The sequence below is a fragment of the Erythranthe guttata genome, chromosome 6 (assembly GCF_056151865.1).
Source record: "Erythranthe guttata isolate IM_541 chromosome 6, IM_541, whole genome shotgun sequence".
Taxonomy (NCBI): domain Eukaryota; kingdom Viridiplantae; phylum Streptophyta; class Magnoliopsida; order Lamiales; family Phrymaceae; genus Erythranthe; species Erythranthe guttata.
This window is the reverse complement of record NC_142538.1, coordinates 5931727-5946694: the sequence shown is the minus strand read 5'-3', so window position 1 is coordinate 5946694 and position 14968 is coordinate 5931727. Positions and strand designations below refer to the sequence as shown.

At 29.5% G+C, this 14968-nt stretch overlaps 1 long non-coding RNA gene across 1 annotated transcript; it reads left to right on the top strand.

Annotated features, from left to right (window-relative positions):
* Positions 1–10100: 10100 nt before the first annotated feature.
* LOC148769972 (uncharacterized) lies at positions 10101–10603 on the top strand. Its single transcript, XR_016031525.1, has 2 exons — positions 10101–10195; positions 10285–10603. It is a non-coding gene; the product is annotated as an uncharacterized LOC148769972 (long non-coding RNA).
* The last annotated feature ends 4365 nt before the right edge of the window (positions 10604–14968 follow it).

Here is a 14968-nt window from a genome sequence, read left to right as displayed (position 1 = left end):
GATGAGATGCAGTACACATACACTAAGCGCTAGTCTCTTAATGGGAAAGGCCGATATCCTCATTGGTGGCGTAACCCTTCGACTAGGAACACGTTTAACAGTTATAATACTTAAGTAAATATCTCACGATCCTAACGATCAATTACTTGTACTTGTAATAACTGTAATGACTATATCTATGCTTGTGACAAAGGGACAAAGATATAGATTGCCAAGGTCTTTTATCATTAATACGAATAAATGTTCGTTTATTACAATAATAAATACGAAAGACCACAGCCTCATGTTGGCTTGTTGGTCACCTACTCTAACAGAACCAACCACCGACATCACCGCCAGAACAACGATACCAATTCCGTTGAAGCCGCCGTCGTCGTTGCCGTCTCCATCGCCGTCGTCGTCGGGGTCGTCGTCATTGCAGATCTTAACAAAAGCCATAAAGATGATGATGATTTTGATAGCGATTCTGAGTTCGAATGCCATGATTGTTACATCGGCGGCGAAAAGAGGTATGATGGGTGGTGGTTATGTTTTGGGTGGTGGTGCGAGTTGTGATTTTATTTATTTATTTGTAATTAAAAAACCGTCATAATATCAAAGTAAGGTGGTGATGGTGTGCTGTGGCGGCGGTGTGGTGACGTGGGGAGGCAAAATTTAGGGTTTTTTGGTGGATTGGACGGAGGACGACGCGTGTAGAGAATTTCGCGCAGGCTGAAACCTTAATCGACTATGTACATGTTCATAGTCGATTAAGCTAATCGACTATGCTCTGGTAGTCGATTAAGGTTCATCGACTCCAATTTTTTTTTTTTTTGATTTTTTGTTTGTTGATTCCAATTGTATAAATCATTTATAATCTTTGTATATTTTTTGGTTTTGCAATATATAGTTGATTTTGCATTTTTTCGCAGTTGTGATTTGTTATTTTTAGTAGCAGATTCTTAATCGACTATGCTTCACATTATAGTCGATTAATATGCTTCATTGACTCCAATTTTTTATTTTTATTTTTGAATTTTTTATTTATTGATTCCAATTGTATAAATCAATTATAATGTTTGTATATTTTTTTTTTGGTAAAATATAGTTGAGTTTGCATTTTTGTAGTTGTGATTTGTTATTTTTAGTAGTCGGTTCCTTAATCGATTATAGTTCATCATAGTCGATTTAATATGCTTCATAGTCGATTAACATACCTGATAGAGAAAAAAAGTAAAAAAACGAAAAAAAAAATTAATTTTTTTTAATAGTAATAATAAAATAAGAAAAAAATTAAAAAAAAAAAAAAGAGAGAGAGAGAAAGACACGGCTATGGGTGGGGATGTGTAAGATGGAGGGACATAAATGAAAAAATGGGTGGCTGAAATTTAGAGTGGGTTTTTCTCAAATAGTGCAAAATAGTTTGGACCTTTCTCTATTAAAAGAAGTATTGTGGGGTTATATCAAAGATCCCTTTTTTTAAACATTATTTTTTTAAGTTTGGAGATCGGACTTATAAGTTAATTTTAAATTTTATTATTGGATAAAATGTTTGATAATATTCTTTTTACTTGATATAATATTTGATTATTTTTTAATAAAATTAATTGTAATAAAATATTTTATTGAAACAATTTATAAGCATTCCTAATTTAATAAATTAGGGGTAATTTGACTTAGGCTCATGGAACCAAGTTTTGTTACAAATTGGTCCGGCATTAATCTTTCATTTCAAATAAACCGTCCCAAAATTGCCAAAATTGTGTTCTGAAAATGTCCGTACGTATTTACTTTTATTTGAGACACGTTCGCAAAAACCGACTTCATAAGTTAGAAAAGCAGAAACTCATTCCAGTTTACTCACCGCTTCCACCCTTTCTACCACGATCTGCTTATCTCTTTCGACATGTTATGTCGCCTAAGGCGTTGCCACCAACAGAGCCACACGCTTTCAAATTAAATCTTATATTTTTTTGTTGTTGGTGAGATGAATGTCGCAATCAAGGCCTCCACATCCGATGGGTTGATTACTTTCATGTGGATTTTTCTGCGTATCGTCTCTTGGTGCCCTCACCTTCATTGTTTCTACCACTCTCGAAGTTTCGACCAAGAATTTAGATTTCAATGAAGAGACGGTAAAAATATATATTATGGCTCCAATTGTGGCATACATTGTTTACATTGAACATGAACAGCGGAAGAGAGTGGATCCAATATTTTCAGCGAATGTTTGTTAACTGTATATATTTTTTCAACTAAAATTTGTCATATGTTCCAAATACTAAAGTTAGTCAACTAATGTATGTTAAAAAAGTTTGAGTGTGCTAATGTTGAGATGATTTATTGTTTATCAACTTGACTTGAGTCAGCTAATGTCAATTGATGTTGTTTTGTATGAATTCATCTCTTCAAAATTTAGTCAATTAATATATTTTCAGCTGGGTTTGTAAACTGATAGTTTATGAACTAATAATGTCTGTCATATGTTAAAATTATTAATGTTGGTCAACTGACTTTAATCAGCTAACGTCAATTGTTTAGTTGGCGTCAACTGATGTTTTTAAAGTAATTGAATTTAGTTCGATTTTATTTTAGAGGTGGACGATTTTTCTTTGATTTGCCTTTACTAATTTTTTGGGTAACTTACAATTATCCCTAACGTAAGGTCGAATTATGAAAAGACCTCTCATGTTTAAATACTTACAACTACTCCCTCAATTATTAATCTTTTCACACGTCCACCCTTATGGTGTCAACATAATCTTCTAAATTCCGTGAAATGTTCTTTAGTTTGTACTCGTTTTGTGCAAAAATGCAATTTCTGATGCACCACAATCTGATATATACAAACCCACAAAACACATCTTATTATCATATTGCTTTAAAATGTGGAGTTCGAATGGGATAAAACAAGTACCAACTTGAGAATATTTTATTTTATTTAGAAGATTTCACTAAATTTGATACCGCTAGGATCGACGTGTAAGAAGATTCATAGTTGAAGGGTGGTTGTAATTACCCAAATTATAAGAGGGGGGTTTTCGTAATTTGACCTTACCTCAGGGGTGTGGCCGTAATTTACGCTTTTAAAAAAATTGAATGCCGTCAGTAATGAGTAGAACTAGGGGTGGAAATCAATGGAATTTCCGAATTATGTCAATTGCGATCCGAATGTGGAACAACAATTTTCATTCCAATTTCTGAAGTGCCGATTTTCGATTTTTTCTAATTTATTTGGAATGAAATTGGAATTGAATATAAAATTACCAGAAATTCCAATTTTTGTTAGTTCCGAATACTTCGATTGTTTTTTGAAATATATAGTATAATTTTATGATATATTTTGTGATTACATAATATAACTTATGTTATATTTTAAATGAAAAATATAAATACCGAAGGGTCAAGTAAATTAAAACCTTATAAAATATGTTTCGATTTGTTGTTTCTATATGTGGTTTTATTTATTGCGTTCTATTAAACTCCATTTTGGATTTTCTTGCATTTCATGCAAAAAATCGAAAAAATAGTCCGAATTTGGAATACAAAATTATAAACTAATGTAGTTTATGAAATCCCGAAATTCCACTGATTTTGAGGCATTCCGAAATCGAAATAAATTTTTTCATTCCGATTTTTTCGGAACGGAAATTGGAACACGTTTTCTACTAATGAACAAAATTGAAAATATTATGGAAAGGCCGTTTCTGATCTATTTGTCCGATTTACACCCCTAAGTAGAACAATAAACGTTCGATCGTTACTTTTTGTTACTTTTATTTCTCAAAAGAAATAAAATAAAATTTGAATTTTAAAAATACTTCCAAAACAAATATTCCATGAACCTAATAAATGATGCATACGATATTAAATGCTGCTGAGTTTAATTGAAGTGGGACAAGCCCCCCTTGGTAAATAACTAAGTTCTTGGGACTTCATATTTATCATTTAATCATCACAATTCACAACTTGTTATTGTAGTTACAAGATTTCGTGTTCCATTTCACTTGAAACTTTTCAAAGAAAATAATTTTTTATGATCTTCAACAAAATATTTTGAAAATTTGTATAATTTTGATCAAGATACTTTTCATTTTCTTTCACGAAACAAATATTTAGTTGGCATTTGCAAAAGTTTTTCAAAATAGATTTTGAGTTTTTTTTTTCTTTTGGGTTCATAATCTACTTTTGGGTACTTGCAAACCTAATCTTTTGTTATGTTTCTCTAAAAATAAGATGTTTTGTGTCACGATTTCAAAAGTATCAACAATTTTTTTGGTTTAAAAGTGCTTTTATAACTAATGAAATTTGTACCCTTTTATTATTATTTATATCTAGATCCACTTTGTTGGAATATTGAAGATATTTTACAAATATATACAATAAAAATTAAAGCTCTTTTCCAAACAGTACCATTATGGGCTCGTTTGGTGAAACTTATTTAAACAATTGATAAACTTTAACATCTAATAAGTTGTTTTAAAAGTTGATAAGTTGTTATATCTCATTTTTAGAATTAATTTATGAAGTGTTTGGATAATAAGCATATAAGTTATTTTTACTCATTATAAAATCTTAAATAAAAATGTGGGGTGAATGTACTTTTTAAAAAAGATTTTAAAACCTCTCCAACTACTTATTTAAAAAAAAAAAAGATGTTTTTGAAAAACATTACCAAACACTTTTGACAAGCTTATAAACTCTTCTTAAACACCTTACATATATTTTTAAGAGCTTATAAGCTTAGCCAAACACCCTCTATGTATAACATAATTGATTAAAGCTGATTTTTAAATATTTGAGAACATTTCCAACATTTAGGAAAAAATAAAATTTTGAAGCTATACCCATAGTCACTAAATTTTAATTTTGCATATGTTGAACGATTTTAGTAGGGTGCATTATTTAACATTTAGTTACAATCATGTGTAGGTCTGTCAATCAGACTATGTGAGTTGTTGAGTTTGGGTCCGCTCAAGCTTGCATACGATCGGTTCTCATTATTATAGACTCAAACTCATATATTATGGGGTCTTGGAACTATGGGCTCAACCTTGACTCATATATTTTTTCAGGTTTCGGATTTATATCGAACAATTACATACTTTACAACTTCCAGTCGAACGTGTTAAAAAAAAATTGCCTTCACAACCGAAGAGGAACATCTAGACTATTCATGAAAAGTAAAATAAGATAAAAACTATAGTCGCATTGTAAAATGAAAATCATAGTCTGTTCCTCAAAACAAAAGAAGTTTAACGTTCCAAATGTTTAATCCTTAAGTGCTTAATATGACAAAAATACATCAGAGCCAAAAATGAGATATAAGCAATTCTAGATGTAATCCTAACTATTTTCTAAATGTTGAGCCGAAATAATAAATATATTATTTATTTAATTATTAACTTAATTGTTTGGTTTATTCGGGTTGACCCACAACTGACTCAAACTCAGTTCATAAATGAATCGGATTTAGTAAAATGTCTGAAACTCGGCTCGCATAGTTAGTTAAGCTTGACTCAAATAAAATCGGATCGAACAATCGAATTTCGAATAGACTCAACCCAATTACCGGTTCTAATCACGTGGTGGAATATTTTAAAATCATAGTGGTGGATTTCAAACATAAAATGCCTTATGATTTACCTTCGATTAAGATACCATAGAATTATCATCTCATTTAATTTTAATTGCTTAGTACTCCAATTTTGAAAACATGTATAGTATCATTGACCTAAGTTCGAATTCCTTTGTCAACGGTCGTAAGGTGGAACTTGTCACACATGGTTAACCTAGTGTGATTTACATCTCTCGTATGATTTGCAAGCTATTATACAAGAGTATATATTTACCCGATACTCAATGCATCTATACGGTTGGCTCCAAATTCCTTCGTTATTAAATAAAAAAAAGAAAAGTATAGTATCATTGAACATTTAATATTGATATTTGTAATTTTACAACCAATTTTGCAAACACCGCCTAAAAAAATCAATTAAAGAAAAGGGGCTCTTTGACATAACCCTCCATTATTTTTTTAATGGAGATACCCCCAAAATATTTTAGACCATTTGAGAAAAGCCCATGTTCAAATTTCAGCCATTGTGTTTTCCAGCTTTACCTCCGCCCGCCACCTCATCACTGGGTCACGCGCTCCGCGATTTTTTTTTTATTTTTTTCCGTTTTTTTAATCGACTGTGAAGCATAGTCGATTAGTCTTAAATCGACTATGCTTCATAGTCGATTAAGGAAATTCTTTATTTTTTAACTTTTTTTTGTTTCTAATTTTGTTTTTAAGTTTTTTTTTTTTTTTTTTTTTCTCTATCAGGTTTATTAATGGATAGTCGATTAAAAGTTTAACTATTAAAAATAACAAAGAACAATTACAAAAAAATACAAAATCAATTATATTTAAAAAAATAAATACAAACATCGTAATTGATTTATACATCGGAATCAATAAACAAAAAAAAAATTAACAACTAGAGTCGGTTAACCTTAATCGACTATTGAACATAGTCGATTAAGGCTCTGCCTGCGCGAATTTTTTTTTCTGCGCCGTCTTCCGCGACAATCCACCAAAAAACCCTAGATTTGTTCTTCATCGTCTTCACGTCGTCACCACACCACAGCATCACCACCCCACTTCCATATTCTAACTGTTTTTACACCAAAAAACCCTAATTGCTTATGGGCCTTGAATTACTCCCATCATAATCCAACTCTCCTTCGAAACCAATCCCTAACAATGACGTGTGCGTCGGGATTGACGGCGGCGGGAAGCTGGGCGGCGAGTTCCCGAGCGGAGACGGCGGTTTTGAGTGCTGCTGGGAACACCGTCTCCATGGCCAGTTGGGTGGCGAATGCAAAGACATCTTCCTCTGACCGATAATCCATGACGGAGGTAATTGTCAAGAGAAGAGAGAAGAGAGAAGACGAGAAAAGGGAAGACGAGAAAAGAAGAAAAGAGAACGGCAGAAGAGAGAAGACGAGAAAAAAAGAGAGAGAACGACAATGGGTTAGGGATAATAAAGGTGGTTTGAGAATTATTAAATAATATTTGGATATGATATTAGGTAAGGGAGTTTTCTCTAATTATTTTTGGGAGATGGGGTTTTTTTAACTCATTTACCTAGATGAGGGGTCTTGCTAATTATCCCTAAAGAAAAAGGGGATACCATATTAATTAAGATATATGCCATATACAAACACACACGGTGACAGTACTAGAAAGTAGAAAACAAATCCAATACTAGGATATTATTATTACTATTATTATGAATAATAATGCAATAATATGTGAGATTGTGTGGCGTAACAGCTATAACAAACCCAACTTTAAATAGAGAGTGGATGTGATATATAGAAAGTGGAGAGTGGGGTGGCGTAAAAGGCAATCCACAATTACATACTTTTTATTTTATTAAACTATTATTATTATTTTTTTTTTTTTTTATAAATACCAACAGCTACATTGATGTTTCACATTCCAAATTGTGTGTTTTTTTTTAATTCTATACCAACCCTTTTTGCCTTTCTCTCCCTTCTTGCTTTAATTTTCATTTTTTCTGGTAATACACACACACACACGCACACGCACACACACACAGACACACACACACACACATATAGATATAGGGGCAATTTTTTTTTTGGGTTGTTTTGTTTTGGAGTTTTTAAAATGGGGTTATTTTTGAAGTAGTAATTTAATTGGTGTTGGCCGCCACCAGGAATGGCGGCATCGGACGGAGACGCCAGCGCTGGTGGCGGCACCGGGAGGAGACGCCGCCACCAGTGGCGTCTTCTACTTTTTAAATTATTATTTTAATAATATAATATTTTAATATTTTAATATTTTTTAATATTTTATTATTTTAATATTTTCTTATTTTATAATATTTTTATTATTTTTTAATATTTGAATATTTTCTGATTTTTAATTTTTTTTTACAAATAAAACAATTCTAACTACATTTTATTAAATTTATTACATTTTATCTATTAGATTTATTACATTTTATCAATTAGTGTTAAATTAATCAGTGCATATATTTATCTAATCAACACAAAAAAATATGTAGACGAAAACAAAAGGAGTTTCTAGAAAATAAAAGAGTCATATAAAATAAATAGGTCCAATAAAAGAGTTATATAAAATAAATAGGTCCAAAATGAGTAAAAAGACAAAATGAGTACAAGAAAATAAAATTGACACTATGAAGTCAGTGCCTATGTGAACCAGTGCCACATGCAGGTGCCCGTCTAGTGCTACGCGACCTACCATCTCGACGAATGTCAGGATCTGCCGGTACATCATCAACAAACTGGGTGTCATCCGGTGGATATGGAACATGAGAAACATTATACTGTGGTCGGATCCGCTCTTGGGGACTTGAGTATTCCAAATTGAGCTACAAATGTGAACCCCATGAAGAGAACTGAGTATCAATAGCAGGAGGATGTGGGGTAGCTAGAGAATCGGACTATGGCATATCTGGAACGTAATCATTCGTAGATAGACCAACTAAATCTATAAATATGGGTACCTGAGATGTAGACGCACCTAACATATCCATAAATCCCTGTGTAGTAGATAAATCGTCCATACCTCCATGCACATGAACATCTGCATAAAAGGGTGTATGGGAAGAAAATGGACCGGCAACATCTCCAGATAGAGGTACCCGAGATGTAGATGCATAATAGTTCCCCTCTCTTGTCTGTCTCACGTCATCCTCAGTAGCTCTTTCGGTAGCGTTGGACCTTCTTCTGGTATTTATTTTATATAACTCTTTTATTTTCTAGAAACTCCTTTTGTTTTTGTCTACATATTTTTTTGTGTTGATTAGATAAATATATGCACCGATTAATTTAACACTAATTGATAAAATGTAATAAATATAACTGATAAAATGTAATAAATTTAATAAAATGTAGTTAGAATTGTTTTATTTGTAAAAAAAAAATTAAAAATCAGAAAATATTAAAAAAATCAGAAAATATTAAAATATTAAAAAATAATAAAAATATTAAAAAATAAGAAAATATTAAAATAATCAAATATTAAAAAATATTAAAATATTAAAATAATAAAATATTAAAAAATATTAAAATATTAAAATATTAAAATAATAATTTAAAAAGTAGAAGACGCCACTGGTGGCGGCGTCTCCTCCCGGTGCCGCCACCGGCGGTGGCGTCTCCGTCCGATGCCGCCGTTCCCGGTGGCGGCCAACACCAATTTAATTACTACTTCAAAAATAACCCCATTTTAAAAACTCCAAAACAAAACAACCCCAAAAAAAAAAATCCCCCTCCTGTTTGGGTAATTACAGCCACCCCTCAACTATGTATTATCTTACAAAAATACCCGTAAAAATACCCCTCCAGAGGTAAATGTAGGGATGTTAAATCGGTAAAACCGGACCGAAATTTCGGTACGCCAACATTTCATACCGTTTACCGAACTGAATATGCAATTTGGTTCGGTAATTACATGAATTATATGTAAAAATATTTAAAAAGAGGAGGTGACTGTAATTATCCAAACAAGAGCGGTCTTTTCATAATTTGGCCATACCTCAGGTAGTGGCCGTAATTTGCCTTAATTAATACATAGAGGCCCCTGTTTGGTTGGAGAAATTAGTCATGGCTTATCATTTTCCGATTTGGCCCTAATTGTTTTTTAGGTGGACCCGCCAAAATAATTTTTCGGGTTAGCCCTAATTGATGTTTATGATGATTTTAAGAATGACTTGTTTCCGCGAACAAAACCGAGTAGCTGATGCGCTTGCCAAGGATGCTTTGATATCTAAGAAAACGGAAAATGGTGTCACTTCGGAATCTCTTCCGTACCACATAAAAAAATTATTGTTTGAAGATAGAATTGGGGTATGGAATTTTCGAAGATAGGATGTTGGTTTGCGGATCGTGATTCCATGCAGAGCGATTTTGATGTTTTCTTCTTATGTAGGCTTAATTTAGCCCAATGGTTATTTAGGAGATTATTCTTCGATGCTTTTATTCACATTATGTAGGGGTACTCTTTTTCCTTGTGATTGGCCCACAAGGTTTTAACGAGGCCCCCTGTTCGTATTTTATAATGGAATAAAAAGTTTTTTGGCCAAAAAAAAAAAAAAAAAAAAAAAAAAAGAATGACTTGTTTCGAGCAGGTTGTCATAATGTCGTCCGAGAACGTACCTACGCGAATTAACAAGTAATCGACTTTTTGATTCATATCTCGATTTTTAGCTTCTATTTCGAGAGAGAATAATTACTAATATGGTTTTTTTGGAAAATGAATAGGTGTTTGGAAGAGGGAGCAGAAATGTTCATGTTGAAGCCTCTCAAGTTTTCAGATGTAAAGAAATTGAGATGTCAGTTTCTGTGCAGTTCTACAGTTAGAGCTTCATAGGGGATTCTTAAAAAAGGGCTATTATTCATTCTTATTATTGCCTTAATTTTTTGCTACATCAATTTATATGGATTGCCTTTTTGTTTTGCTCCAAAGTTGCTTGTAATTTTCATATAGGGCAAGTTCTTGCATTGGGTTTGTCAAACTCTCATACACTTAATTCTTGTCTCGATTTTATTCTTCCAAAAAAAATAAAATTGAAATTCACAATTTGATTTAACTAGGGATGTTCACTAGGTCGGTAAATCGACCGAACTAAAAATTCGGTACGTGTCAAATACAATCGAAAATTCGGTTGAATATTTGTTTTTTTTTTCTGTTTTTTTTTTTTTTTGAATTCCAGTATGGTATTGTATACTGTATTGATGTCTGATGTAACGTAACGAATACCGAAAATTTAATATGTATTTATTTTTTTCTTTTATTTTAAATCCTTTAAAGTTATATCAAATTATAAAATACTTATCGATTGATATTTTTTTTTCCATTATTTACAATATAGCCTCTGGCCCTCTACTATAATCACTTTTTGTTTATAGAGTTACTTATTTAAATTTAAATGTCACATTCAAGAAGTAATTGGTTTAAATACTTCCTTTTACTTTTTTCTTAAAACACGTACCAAACTGAATAATCTATATAATATATAAATTGAAACCCTCATAACTTAGAAATCCGACATTTGGCATCCATGTCATCGACACGTGTGAATCTACATGGCATCCTACTTATTTTACACATGTCATTATTTATTACTTTGATATCTTCTATTTTTATTTATTATCATTAATTGATGATTAGGCTAAACTTGCCAAAAATATTATCCGGATCATTAATTGATATTTTAACATGGAATAATATTTTATGTCATAACAGTTTACCAAATATATTTAAAATATTTTTCATATTCCATGGTATCTACTTTAATCGTAATCAATTAATATCAATTAAAATATTTATCATATTAATTTAATATGTAAAATATTCAATTTTGATTTTCATAGAATGTGTTTAACTAATAATTGTCATTAATTCCGATTTATAGATTGTCGCCCATTATAGAATTTGATTTTTTTTAACTTAATTTCCGAATTAAAAATCCTACAATTTCAATCTATATAATATATAAAAGTTGAATTGCATAGCTAATTGATTGACATTTGGCAATTTCAATTGATGACATGTCTTCAATTTCATCCCAAGTGGCGAATTGGTTGGTCGAAATAAATCATCAAAAAACATGTCATCATTTTCCAAAATTAAAGATAGTTAAATATGTTTAATTATTTTATTAATATATTTATATCCTACCATATATAAAATGCTCTAAATATATCAACTTTTTTGAAAACCCTAAATAAATTTATTTTTGAATTTAATTTTATAAATAATTTAATTTTAATTTAGTTAAATTCGATTTAAAATCTTCTCTTATTATAATTGGATGATTGGTGGTGTTACGAATTTTTTTGATTTTAATTCATAAACGTAGATTTATATTAAAACAAATATTGTAGAATAAGTTATTTGATATTATACATTTTACATGAACATGACTAGAGAATATGTATTTTTTTTTACTAATTTACTATTATATATTAATATTATCTATAAAAAAAGATAGATATGTGTTTGAATTTACTATCTTGCGAAAATTGACACCATTTGTTATGCCATGTGTAGAGTAATATACTCCCACTTATTTATCATATTGAAAATTATACTACATGAATTTCATGTTATTATTTAAATAATTATTTTTTTCTTCACTGAAGAATCCAGTGACAATAAATTTTACGATTGATTTAACTTTTTAAATTATATACTAATTAAAATACGAATTTTATCATGATTATACTAATAAATTGAATGACCTAAGCTAAGTTTAATCAATTGATAAAAAAATGAATTGATTTTATATATTTCAAAATATAATAATTCTAAATCTTTGGTATTAAATTCATTTTTATTTAATGGCTAACATTAATAATATCAATTGTTTTGTTTAAAATGTATAATGATCGTATATACTATATATTGTATTCCACTAATAAGGATTTCATTATGACTCTAATAAATATAATTATGGAAATATCTAGATCAACACTAACCCAAAAGTATCAAAATGAGTTTGCAAATATTTATGTGCTATTTAATATTTTATTTTGATATTTATATAAATGTATTTGCTCCAACCATAGGTATTAAATCGTTGTTAATTAAATATATGTAATTGCCACATGTTATTTTCTAAATGGACACTGAGGTGGTTGAATTCATAACTCATGTTTGATATTTTATTCACCATGATTGCATAATGTATTTTTACATTTGAAAGATGAAATATCAAAATACCTCATTTCATAAATCTAATGGAATTAAAAATTACTATTTTGAAGAATAAAAATGGTGGTTAAATGTTTTGATAGCTCATTTAATAATCTCACTCGAAGTGCTCTTGCCGTATATAGTTTATATTAATAATTTACCTAATGTTTGTTTCCCTCTTACATCAACCGCTTATGGTATGATTTTTGAAGGAATTTTTTTATTACGTGAAATATTCCAATAATGCTTATTATACCCTGCACACACGACATTTCTTTATGGTACTTTTTAAATACAAAAATTACCCTCAGGTGAACTTTACACGAAATATTTATTCTTCTTAAATAACACTTTCACAATTTTTTATTATTACCATGACCACCCCTGAGGGTAATTTTTAAGTTTAAAAAATATGATAAAAGAAATGTCCCGTCTGCAAGGGTAGACTCCATATTTTTTGGGATATTATATAGAATAAAAAAGATTCCGTACAAAAATCACACCATAAGGGGGTTGTGTAAGACATAGACAAACATAAGGGGAATTTTAGTAATCACCGATAAGTGGGGGTGTTTTCTGTAATTTAGTCTAAGTTCAGGAGGATTTTCATAATTTATCTTATTAACAATGATTATTGTTCTTTTACGTCTTAATGTTTGCTTATACCCTTATAATATTTTATATAATTTTAATGTCAATTTGATAATATAATTAAATATTAATTTCTAATATATTTAATATGTGTTTTTTTATGGTTCAACTACCACACATAAGAAATTTGATATAAATGTTCGAGATTGAATAGAATTATTTTTTTTTATACTAGATAATAGATCATTGCAAAAACAATTGTTGCAAAATTAGAATTTTTGATTATAATTATAATTATAATTATAATTATAATTATAATTATAATTCTTTGAATTAGTATTAGTATTAATACTAGAAATAGGATTCAAATTGTAATTATGATTAATATAATATTAGGATTAGAATTATAATTAAGATTATGATTATGCTTAGTACGATAATTAGTGACATGTATTAGTATTAGGATTATGATTAGCATTAAGTTTGGGATTAGAATTATAATTAAGATTAGAATTAGAATTAACACTAGCATTAGCATTAACATTAGTATTATTAGTATTAAAATTATTAGGCTTATGATTAGTGTTAGGAATAGGATTATGATTAGGATTAGGATTAGAACTATGATCAGTGTTATGAATAGAATTAGGAATACGATAAGGATTTGGATAATATTAGAATTACAATCATAATTAGCATTAGCATAATAATTAGCATATCTAGATTACATTAGCATCAAAATTACTATTAGCATTAACATTAACAATATTAACATATTAGTATTAGTAATAGTATTAATAATAGTATTAGTTGTAATATTAGTATTAGTAATAGTATTAGTATTGGTATTAGTATTAGTATTAGTATTAGTATTAGTATTAGTATTAGTATTAGTATTAGTATTAGTATTAGTATTAATATTAGTATTAGTATTAGTATTAGTACAAATATTAGTAGTAACATAAGTATCTGTATCAATATTATTATTGGTATCAGTATAAGTATCAGTATCAGTATCAGTACCACAATATCTATCAGTACCAGTATCAGTATCATTATTAGTATCGGTATCAGTATCAGTATCAATATCAATATCAGTATCAGTATCAGTATCAGTATCTGTATCAGTATCGGTATCGGTATCGGTATCGATATCAGTATCAATATATGTATATGTATCATTAGCATTAGATCATTAGCAATAAAATTAGTTTTAGCATTTATATTAGTATTAGTAATAGTAAGTATTATTACTAATATTAGTATTAATATCAGGATAAGTATCCGTATCAGTATTATTATCAATATCAGTACCAGTATCAGTACCAGTATATGTATCAGTATCGATATCAGTTTCAGTATCAATATCAGTATGAGAATCAATATTAGTATCAATTTTAGTATCAGTATCAATATCAGTATCAGTATCAATATTAGTATTAGTATCAGTATTATTAGTATAATATTAGTATTAGTATTACTATTTTTATCGGCATCAATATCAGTATGAGTAACAATATTAGTATCAGTATTAGTATGAGTATCATAATTAGTAATAATATTCGTATTAATATTAATATTACTATGAGTATCAATATGACTATCAACATCAGTATCAGTATCAGTATCAATATCAGTATCAATGTCAGTATCAGT